Here is a 12080-nt window from a genome sequence, read left to right as displayed (position 1 = left end):
ACCGCAGGGATCTGCTGGGTTTGGAGACTCCACATGGGGTCGGGTGCCAGAGATAGAAATGCTCGGTCACAGGCCGGGTGAGCACGGAGTGCGGCCGGAGACCAGGGAGACGGGAGTGACTGCTTTTCTCTGGGGGGTGCACTGAGGAGCGCAGCCCCGAGTTCTCAGCTCCTCCGGGCGGAGATTGGGAGGCCACCATTTTCACCCTGGTCCTCCAAAGCTGTACCAAGAGCTTGCAGGGAACAAAAGCTCCTGAGAGCAATCTGAGGCAGCTTGCTTAGCCTGGACTCACAAGGGCGGGGCAATTCCGCCTCCGGCAAAGATATTTGGAAACCACGGCAACAGGCCCCTCCCCCAGAAGATCAGCACAAACAGCCAGCAAGCCAAGACCAAGTTTACCGATCAAGGAGAACGAGAGAACTCCAGCGCTAGGGGAATACTGCACATAGAATTCATGGCTTTTTTTTAACCATAATTCATTAGTTTTTCAAAGTTAATTTTTTAACTGTTTTTTTTTTTTGAATTTTTCTTTTTCCCTTTTTCAAACAACATCTTATCGATCCCTTTTTAAAAAACATTTTTGATGTTTCATTTTTAGAGTCATATTTTTATCCCTTCATAGTAGTTACCCTTATTTTTGGCGCATATATATATATATAGTTCTCTCTTTAAAATTTCGAGATACAATTTCTTCTAACAGACCAAAATATACCCTAAATCACTAGTGTATGGCTTTGTTCTATTCTCCTGCCTGATTACATTCTCTCCCTTTTTTTTTCTTATTTTTCTTTTTTTTTCTTTTTAAATCTTCTTTCTTTTTAAAAAACAACATCTTACTTTATCAATTCCCTTTATAAAATCTTTTATAATTTTCATCTTTACAGTCATTTGCAATCCCTTCATTGTATCAGCCCTTATTTTGTATATATAAGACATTCTTCCTTTAAAATTTTAGCAGGCACTTTATTCTAACAGACCAAAATATGCCCAAAAGCTAGTGGGTGGCACTGATCTATGCACTAGCCTGATCATATTTGATCATATTCTGTTTTTGTTTTGTTTTGTTTTGTTCTGTTTCTGTTTTTTTTATCTCTTTCTTTTTTCTTTTTATTTCTTTTTTTCTCTCTTCTTTCTTTCCCTTTCTTGTCCCCTGGTTTCAGGTCTTTTCTGATTTGTATAGAGTATATTTGCTGAAGACATTGTTAAACTGTTAGCATTCTGTTCTCTCATTCATCTCTTCTCCTCTGGACAAAATCACAAGATGAAAAAAATCACCTCAGCAAAAAGAACACGAGGTAGTACCGTCTGCCAGGGAACTACTCAATACTGACATCAGTATGATGTCAGACCTAGAGTTCAGAATCATGACTTTAAAGATACTAGCTGGGCTTGTAAAAAGTGTGGAAGTTATTAGAGAAACACTTTCTGGAGAAACAAAAGAACTAAAATCTAACCAAGTCAAAATCAAAAAGGCTATTAATAGGTGCAATCAAAAATGGGGGCACTAACTGCTAGGATAAATGAGGCAGAAGAAAGAATCAGCGATATAGAAGACCAAATGATGGAAAACAAAGAGGCTGAGAAAAAGAGAGAGAAACAACTACAGGATCACGAGGGCAGAATTCGAGAGATAAGGGATACGATATCACAAAACAACATTAGAATAATTGGGATCCCAGAAGAAGAAGAAAGAGAGAGAGGGGCAGAAGGTATATTGGAGCAAATAATAGCAGAGAACTTCCCTAATGTGGGGAAGGAAACAGGCATCAAAATCCAGGAGACACAGAGAACCCCTCTCAAAATCAATAAAAATAGGTCAACACCCCAACATCTAATAGTAAAACTTACGAGTCTCAGAGACAAAGAGAAAATCATGAAAGCAGATCGGGAGAAGAGATATGTAACCTACAATGGTAGAATTATTAGTTTGGCAACAGACCTATCCACAGAGACCTGGCAGGCCAGAAAGGACTGGCACGATATCTTCAGAGCACTAAACGAGAAAAATACGCAGCCAAGAATACTATATCCAGCTAGGCTATCATTGAAAATTGAAGGAGAGATAAAAAGCTTCCAGGACAAACAAAAACTAAAGGAATTTGCAAACACGAAACCAGCCCTCCAAGAAATATTGAGAGGGGTCCTCTAAGCAAAGAGAGAACCTAAAAGCAGCAAAGAACAGAAACGAACACAGACAACAGACAGTTAACAGCCACCTTACAGGCAATAAAATGGCACTAAATTCATACCTTTCAATAGTTACCCTGAATGTAAATGGGCTCAATGCCCCAATCAAAAGACACAGGCTATCAGATTGGATTAAAAAACAAGACCCATCCAAATGCTGTCTGCAAGAGACTCATTTTAGACCCAAAGACACCCCCAGATTGAAAGTGAGGGGGTGGAAAACCATTTACCATGCTAATGGACACCAAAAGAAAGCTGGGGTGGCAATCCTTATATCAGACAAACTAGATTTTAAAACAAAGACTGTAATAAGAGATGAGGAAGGACACTATATCCTACTAAAAGGGTCTATCCAACAAGAAGATCTAACAATTGTAAATATCTATGCCCCGAACATGGGAGCAGCCAATTATATAAGGCAATTAATAACAAAAGCAAAGAAACACATTGACAACAATACAATAATATTGGGGGACTTTAACACCCCCCTGACTGAAATGGACAGATCCTCTAAGCAAAAGATCAACAAGGAAATAAAGACTTTAAATGACACACTGGACCAAATAGACTTCACAGACATATTCAGAACATTCCATCCCAAAGCAACGGAATACACATTCTTCTCTAGTGCCCATGGAACATTCTCCACAATTGATCACATCCTAGGTCACAAATCAGGTCTCAACCGGTACCAAAACATTGGGATCATTCCCTGCATATTTTCAGACCACAATGCTTTGAAACTAGAACTCAATCACAAGAGGAAAGTCGGAAAGAACTCAAATACATGGAGGCTAAAGAGCATCCTACTAAAGAATGAATGGGTCAACCAGGAAATTAAAGAAGAATTAAAAAAAATTCATGGAAACCAATGCAAATGAAAACACAACTGTCCAAAATCTTTGGGATACAGCAAAGGCAGTCCTGAGAGGAAAGTATATAGCAATACAAGCCTTTCTCAAGAAACAAGAAAGGTCTCAAATACACAACCTAACCCTACACCTAAAGGAGCTGGAGAAAGAACAGCAAATAAAGCCTAAACCCAGCAGGAGAAGAGAAATCATAAAGATCAGAGCAGAAATCAATGAACTAGAAACCAAAAGAACAGTAGAACAGATCAACGAAACTAGGAGCTGGTTCTTTGAAAGAATTCACAAGATTGATAAACCCCTGGCCAGACTGATCAAAAAGAAAAGAGAAATGACCCAAATCAACAAAATCATGAATGAAAGAGGAGAGATCACAACCAACACCAAAGAAATACAAACAATTATAAGAACATATTATGAGCAACTCTATGCCACCAAAGTAGATAACCTGGAAGAAATGGGTGCATTCCTAGAGATGTATCAACTACCAAAACTGAACCAGGAAGAAATAGAAAACCTGAACAGACCTATAGCCGCTAAGGAAATTGAAGCAGTCACCAAAAATCTCCCAACAAACAAAAGCCCAGGGCCAGATGGCTTCCCAGGGGAATTCTATCAGACATTTAAAGAAGAATTAATACCTATTCTCCTGAAACTGTTCCAAAAAATAGAAATGGAAGGAGAACTTCCAAATTCATTTTATGAGGCCACCATTCCCTTGATCCCAAAACCAGACAAAGACCCCATCAAAAAGGAGAATTACAGACCAATATCCTTGATGAACATGGATGCAAAAATTCTCACCAAAATGCTAGCCAATAGGATCCAACAGTACATTAAAAGGATTATTCACCACGACCAAGTGGGATTTATCCCTGGGCTGCAAGGCTGGTTCAACATCCGCAACTCAATCAACGTGATACAATACATTAACAAAAGAAAGAACAAGAATCATGTGATCCTCTCAATAGATGCAGAAAAAGCATTTGACAAAGTACAGCATCCTTTCTTGATCAAAACTCTTCAGAGTATAGGGATAGAGGGTACCTACCTCAATATCATAAAAGCCATCTATGAAAAACCTACAGCGAATATCATTCTCAATGGGGAAAAGCTGAGAGCTTTTCCCCTAAGGTCAGGAACGCGGCAGGGATGTCCACTCTCACCACTGCTATTCAACATAGTATTGGAAGTCCTAGCCACAGCAATCAGACAACAAAAAGAAATCAAAGGCATCCAAATCGGCAAAGAGGAAGTCAAACTCTCACTATTTGCAGATGATATGATACTTTATGTGGAAAACCCAAAAGACTCCACCCCAAAACTGCTAGAACTCATACAGAAATTCAGTCAAGTAGCAGGCTGTAAAATCAATGCACAGAAATCAGTGGCATTCCTATACACCAACAAGACAGAAGAGAGACAAATCAAGGAGTCGATCCCATTCACAACTGCACCCAAAACCATAAGATACCTAGGAATAAATTTAACCAAAGAGGCAAAGGATCTGTACTCAGAAAAGTATAAAATACTCAGGAAAGAAATTGAAGACGACAGAAAGAAATGGAAAACCGTTCCATGCTCATGGATTGGGAGACCAGCATTGTGAAGATGTCAATGCTACCTAGAGCAATCTACACATTCAATGCAATCCCCATCAAAATACCATCCACTTTTTTCAAAGAAATGGAACAAATAATCCTAAAATTTGTATGGAACCAGATGAGTCCCCGAATAGCCAGAGGAATATTGAAAAAGAAAAGCAAAGCTGGCGGCATCACAATTCCGGACTTCCAGCTCTATTACAAAGCTGTCATCATCAAGACAGTATGGTACTGGCACAAAAACAGACACATAGATCAATGGAACAGAATCGAGAGCCCAGAAATGGACCCTCAACTCTATGGTCAACTTATCTTTAACAAAGCAGGAAAGAATGTCCAATGGCAAAACGACAGTCTCTTCAACAAATGGTGTTGGGAAAATTGGACAGCCACATGCAGAAGAATGAAACTGGACGATTTCCTTACACCACACACAAAAATAGACTCCAAATGGCTGAAAGACCTAAACGTGAGACAGGAGTCCATCCAAATCCTAAAGGAGAACACATGTAGCAATCTCTTCGACCTCAGCCGCAGCAACTTCTTCCTAGAAACATCACCAAAGACACGGGAAGCCAGGGCAAAAATGAACTATTTGGATTTCATCAAGATAAAAAGCTTTTGCACAGCAAAAGAAACAGTCCACAAAAACAAAAGACAACCGATAGAATGGGAGAATATATTTGCAAATGACATATCAGAGAAAGGGCTAGTATCCAAAATCTATAAAGAAATTATCCAACTCAACACCCAAAGAACAAATAATCCAATCAAGAAATGGACAGAAGACATGAACAGACATTTTTCCAAAGAAGACATCCAAATGGCCAACAGACACATGAAAAAGTGCTCAACATCGCTCGGCATCAGGGAAGTCCAAATTAAAACCTCAATGAGATACCACCTCACACTCGTCAGAATGGCTAAGATGAACAAGTCAGGAAACGACAGATGTTGGCGGGGATGTGGAGAAAGGGGAACACTCCTACACTGTTGGTGGGAATGTAAGTTGGTGCAACCACTCTGGAAAACAGTATGGAGATTCCTTGAACAGTTGAAAATAGAGCTACCATACGATCCAGCAGGTGCACTACTGGGTATTTACCCCAAAGATACAAATGTAGGGATCCGAAGGGGTACGTGCACCACAATGTTTATAGCAGCAATGTCCACAATAGCCAAACTGTGGAAAGAGCCAAGATGTCCATCGATAGATGCATGGATAAAGAAGAAGTGGTATAGATACACAAGGGAATATTATGCAGCCATCAAAAGGAATGAGATCTTGCCATTTGCAACGACGTGGATGGAACTGGAGGGTGTTATGCTGAGTGAAATAAGTCAATCAGAGAAAGACATGTATCATATGACCTCACTGATATGAGAAATTCTTAATCTCAGGAAACAAACTGAGTGTTGCTGGAGTGGTGGGGGGTTGGAGGGATGGGGTGGCTGGGTGATAGACATTGGGGAGGATATGTGCTATGGTGAGCACTGTGAATTGTACAAGACTGATGAATCACGGATCTGTACTTCTGAAACAAATAATGCAATATATGTTAAGAAAAAAAAAAGAAGAAAAAGATAGCAGGTGGGGAAGAATGAAGGGGAGTAAGTCAGAGGGGGAGACGAACCATGAGAGACAATGGACTCTGAAAAACCAGCTGAGGGTTCTAGAGGGGAGTGGGGTAGGGGGGATGGGTTAGCCTGGTGATGGGTATTAAAGAGGGCACATTCTGCGTGGAGCACTGGGTGTGATGCACAAACGATGAATCGTGGAACACTACATCAAAAACTAATGATGTAATGCATGGTGATTAACATAACAATAAAAAATATTAGAAGAAAAAGAAAGCAACTGCCCTTGCGCCCTAGTTAAGACACTCCAGCATGGACCTAACCAGTTCTGATGTGACCTTTGGCTCTGTGATAACTCTTTCCCACTAAAGGTGGCACCCAGTTACCACCTCATCAATGCATGCCACCGGTCACAGTGTCAGAACTGGGAAGAGAATGCATTTGGTGCCCACCTTTGGAGAAGCCCTCAAAACCAACAGGAGTCAGAAGCCAAGAGCATCTACATTGTGACACCCTTTTGAATTTCATTATCAGGTGATGTATTCTCTTACTTTCCAGAAAATGTCCTTGGTCCTTTTATTTTAATTGTGACCAGAGTTTCCATTTACTCTGATAAACTTCTCAGGACCAGAACTTCCAAAGATATATGGCAAGGATGTTGTTGAAGGTCCAAATTAGTCCTCTGTGAAACACCACACTGAGATTGACAATGTTATTTAGGATTCTGCATGACTACATGTTGAGAGCTGCCAGACAATTGCTCTTGCCCAAGGTAACACCTGTGGTCTATGTCATGAAAGGCCTTAGAGATATCCATTAAAATTAATATTTGTAAAGGTATATCAAGACCAATGTAACATCTTAAAGAATCATTTTTAAAAGTTAGGTGATACTGACATGTGTCATAGATCACTTCTTCATTTTCAGGGTTCCTGATATTATTTTGCAGTTTGAGCTTGAATCTAGATGGAGCAGGAAGGGGCACTGTCCTGAGAGTTTGTTTTAATCCTAAGTATTCCACCAACTGCCATGCTGCCTGCACCACACTCTTTCCCCTCTGAACCTCAGTTTCCCCACTTGTAAAAGTGGTGGGAGGTGGGAGACAAAATGGACACTCTCTATAGCCCTTCCATTTCTTGCTTTAGAACAACTCGTTGGTGCTCTGCACCAATTTAGATAAGGAAAACACTCTCTCCTGAAGTTACAACGGCCAGACTTTTCTGCTGTGTAGCTAAAGAGGTAGCTTTTGGATACATTCCAGAACCTGTTCCACATCTCATAGTCAGGCTTTAAGAAGGACGTTTTTCACATTCTCCTTGGGCCAAGATTCCAAAATTAGTATCATCAAAAGAAAAGGGACATTATGAAAAAGATGATCTGAAAGATAAAAGGTATCTCAATATTTTCTTAAATACATCCTGCAAATGTTATTAAGTACCCATCATATGGCAGGCACACTCTAAGCACAAGAGATAATGGAAACTAAGCCCCAAATGATTAATTGGATTTATGCAGTGAGTGGAGAAAGGGTTGTCAGAAAAGAATATTCAGGCCAAAGAATGTGGTGGGTCTTAAGATGAAGGAGAGCAAGGAGTTTGTGTGACAACATAGGATGTAAAGGATCATAATGACAGCCATGATCTTCTGTCAGCCCTTGGGACATTTCCTGCCACAATAACAAGGATCAGGTCAATTTGTTGACATGTATTTGATCACTTCATAAGATTCCCCATTTGTATAATTACAAACCCTAGTGACTAGTCCACCATACATGCCTCATGGGTACAGATTTTCTGAGGTCTTGATCTCCTTTCTCTGTCATTGTTGGCCCATCAGAGGCTGAAAGGCTGTCAAGGTGTTTGTTGGGGTTTGTCAGCATCCAAAGATGTAGGTTAATAAGACAATGATGGAACAGCTGAGGGCTGGGCTGTCCCAGTACAAGTCAGTTGTTCTCCAGGTGTGTGGTTTGTATCTTAAGGATGGGTTCAACAAAATGGCTCTTCCTCATGGGTTCCACTGAACAAAGGACAACAGATATCGATGGTGCTGCTTCTTCAACATCAAAATCCCATGCAATCAATGAAAATGCCGTCTAAGACCGCTGGATGGACAGAGAGCTTGGGGACTGGCTTATTTTTATGTTATGTGGAAGAATTAAATGTACCCAATCATCACACTAGTTTTATTAAGTAGATGATTATTCTCAAAGAGATTCTTGATACATTTTTTGTCCCAGGCTGTAAGTTGAATTGTGCACTGCCACCCGCCCCCACCAAAGAAAAAGTTCTGTTGAAGTTCTAACCCATGGTAATAATGGTCTGTGCATATTGACAAACTGTTTTTAAGGTTTACATGGAAAGGCAAGAGACCCACAATAGCTAAGACAATATTGTTGGAGAAGATGTAGGTTGGAGGACAGGCACTACCTGACTTCAAGACTGACTATAAACTACAGTAATTAAGACAGTGTGGTATTGGCAAAAGAATGGACAAATCGACCAATGGAACATAATAAAGAGGCCAGAAATAGACCCCCATAAATATAGTCAACTGATCTTTGCCAAAGGAACAAAAGCATTGCAATAGGGCAGAGAGTCTTTTCAACAGATGGCACTGGAACACCTGGTTAACCCAGGCAAAAAAACAAAAACAAAAACAAACCCAAAGAGACGAAGCATGAGAGACTATGGACTCTGAAAAACAAACTGAGGGTTCTAGAGGGGAAGGGGGTGGGAGGATGGGTTAGCCTGGTGATGAGTATCAAAGAGGGCAGGTTCTGCATGGAGCCCTGGGTGTTATATGCAAACAATGAATCATGGAACACTACCTCAAAAACTAATGATGTAATGTATGGCGATTAACATAACATAAAAAACCCCAAAAAACAAAACCCCAAAACAATTAGAAACAGACCTTACACCCCTCACAAAAATTAACTGAAAATAGACTACAAACCTTGCATTTAAATGTGAAATACAAAAATATAAAACTCCTAGAAGATAAGATGGGAGGAAACCTACATGACCTTGGGTATGGAGATGACTGTTTCGACACAACAACAAAGACATGATCCATGGAAGAAATCATTGACAAGTTGGATTTCATTAAAACTAAAACTTCTGCTTTCAAAAAAAACCAAATCAAACCAAAACAAAACAAAACAATGTCAAGAGAATGAGAAGACAAAGCACAGAATGGAAGAAAATATTTGCAAAGGATACTCTGATAAAGGACTACTATCCAAAACATACACAGACCTCTTAAAACTCAACAACAAAATAAACAACCCAATTAAAAACGGCCACAGACCTTAGTAGACACCTCACCAAAGAAGACATACAGACAGCAAAGAGCATATGAAGTAATGCTCCACACCATATGCCATCAGGAAATGTAAATTAAAACAATGAGATACTACTATGCACCTATTAGAATGGCCCAGATCCAGAACATTGATACCGTCAAATATGGCTGAGGATGTGGAACAACAGAAACCCTCACCCATTGCTGGTGGGAATGCAAAATAGAGCAGCCGCTTTGGAAGACAGTTTAGTGTTTTCTTACAAAATTAAACATAGTCTTACCCTATGATCCAGAAATTGCACTCCTTGGTATTTACCCAAAGGAGCTGAAAATTTATGTTCACACAAAAACCTGCACATGGATGTTATAGCAGCTTTATTCATAATTGCCCCAAATTGGAAGCAACCAAGATGTCCTTCAGGAGGTGAATGGATAAATAAATGTGGTACATCCAAATAATGGAATATTATTCAACACTAAACGGAAGTGAGCTAAGAAGCCATGAAAAGACACAGAGGAATCTAAAATGCATATTTCTAAGTGAAAGAAGGTAATCGGAAAAAAAACATACTGTATGATTCCAACTATGTGACATTCTGGAAAAGGCAAAACGATGCCGACAATAAGAAGATGAGTGGTTGTCAGAGGTAGAGGGAAGGAAGGAATGAACAGGCGGAGCACAGAGGATTGTTAGGGAGGTGATAAGACTCTGTATGAATGTATAATGATGGACACATATCATTATATATTCATTTTTCCTGATCAGGATTTGTTGTTGTTTTGATCTATGGATTTATAATTTATAAATTGTTTATAATTTATAATAAACTTGGAAAAATCTCAACCATTATTTCTTTTTTTTAATTTATTTATTTGAGAGTGAGAATGAGATAGAGAGAGAGAGCATGAGAGAGGGGAGGGTCAGAGGGAGAAGCAGGGAGCGGAGTGCAAGCAGGGAGCCTGATGCGGGACTCGATCCCAAGGACTCCAGGATCGTGACCTGAGCCGAAGGCAGTCACTTAACCAACTGAGCCACCCAGGCGCCCCTCAACCATTATTTCTTCAGATATTATTTTTTCTCCCCTCAGCTTTCCTTCTGATACACATATGCTAGATGTATTGATATTGGACTCAAGTTTCTGAGGCTCTGTTCATTTGCTTTGGGTCTTTTTATCCTTGAGGCTTTAACTGGATAATTTCTATGACTATGTCTTCAGGTTTATTAATCAAATTTCTGAAGTGTTGACTGATAATCCCATTAAGTAAAAATTTCCTCTTGGATGTTGTATTTTTTGTAGCAATAAATTTCACGTTTTTTTTTTTTTTTAATTTCTTTGATCTCTCTTCTCATATTTTCTTTTAAATCCCTGAGCAGTGCGGGCATACTTGTGATAGTTACTTGAAAAGCCTTTCTCTTCTAATTCCATAAGCTCTTTCATTTCCCTAATTCTATTGACTTATTTTTCTCCTGGCTTCGGACCACGTATCTCTGCTTCTTAACATGTTTAGTAATTTTCGGTCAGTTGCTGGACATTGTGTATATGTTGTTGAGTGCTGGATTGTGTTCTCTTCCTTTAAACAATGAAGATTGTTTTGTCAAGTATTCGAGTTGCTTGTGAATCCACCAAATCATTTTGAGGCTTGTTTATAACCTTTGTTAGGGTAGATCTCAGTGAGCCTTTACTCACCCAACGTTCTATCCACTTTGGCTGGTCAGAACTCAAATATCCCCAATCCTGTGTGAATTCTGGGGATTGTTCTGCTTATAATTCTCCAGAATTTCTGCCTACCTCATGGAGCTTCACTGCACGCACAAGCAGCTGAGTGTGGAGCAAAAAGCCTAAGGGGACATCTTTGAGATTTGTGGCTCTTTCTCTGCGTTGCTCCTTTCTCTCTGGCTCTCTGATCACTCATCCTTCTGGAACTCTGGTCTCTCACTCCTCAATGCACAAGACTGCCGGATCCTGCATGACAGTCCAGAAAGTGCCTCAAGTACAAATTTCAATAATCATAAGGTGCACTGTTCACTCTTATTCCCCTTCTCTCAGAGATTACAGCTCTGAGCCCAATGTCTTTTTAGGAAAGTGTTTTTATTTTTACATATTTGTCCAATTTTCTACCTGGAGGGGAAGTTTTTTTCTGGATACTACATCATGGCTGGGAGGGGAAATCCCTCACAGTCTTAAAGCTTGTGTTGATATTTTACCTCTTCCTAAAACCATTTTGGAAAAAAAATTATGGGCTAGAATGTTTTATAAATTGTTTCTAGAAGAAAATATCCCTTATTTACTCCCATCCCTCCTTTAGAGTTTGACCTAACATTAGTCAACCTTTTCTGTATAAAACAATTCTTTATAAAATAATTCTTATCTGGTTCCATCTTCCTGGTGCCTTGGTTCTGAATACACAACAGGAGAAACAAAGTTACCTACATTTAGATATCTGGGATAATCATGGAAGTGGGCCCAGGTTACATACAATAAATATTAAGCGTTTTGTTTTTTGTTTTGTTTTGTTTTGTTTTTTTGGTAGAGTAAGT

This window comes from Eumetopias jubatus, unplaced genomic scaffold (assembly GCF_037043125.1).
Source record: "Eumetopias jubatus isolate StellerSeaLion01/CBP00866 unplaced genomic scaffold, mEumJub1_p1.0 scaffold_16, whole genome shotgun sequence".
Taxonomy (NCBI): domain Eukaryota; kingdom Metazoa; phylum Chordata; class Mammalia; order Carnivora; family Otariidae; genus Eumetopias; species Eumetopias jubatus.
This window is presented reverse-complemented; position numbering follows the sequence as displayed.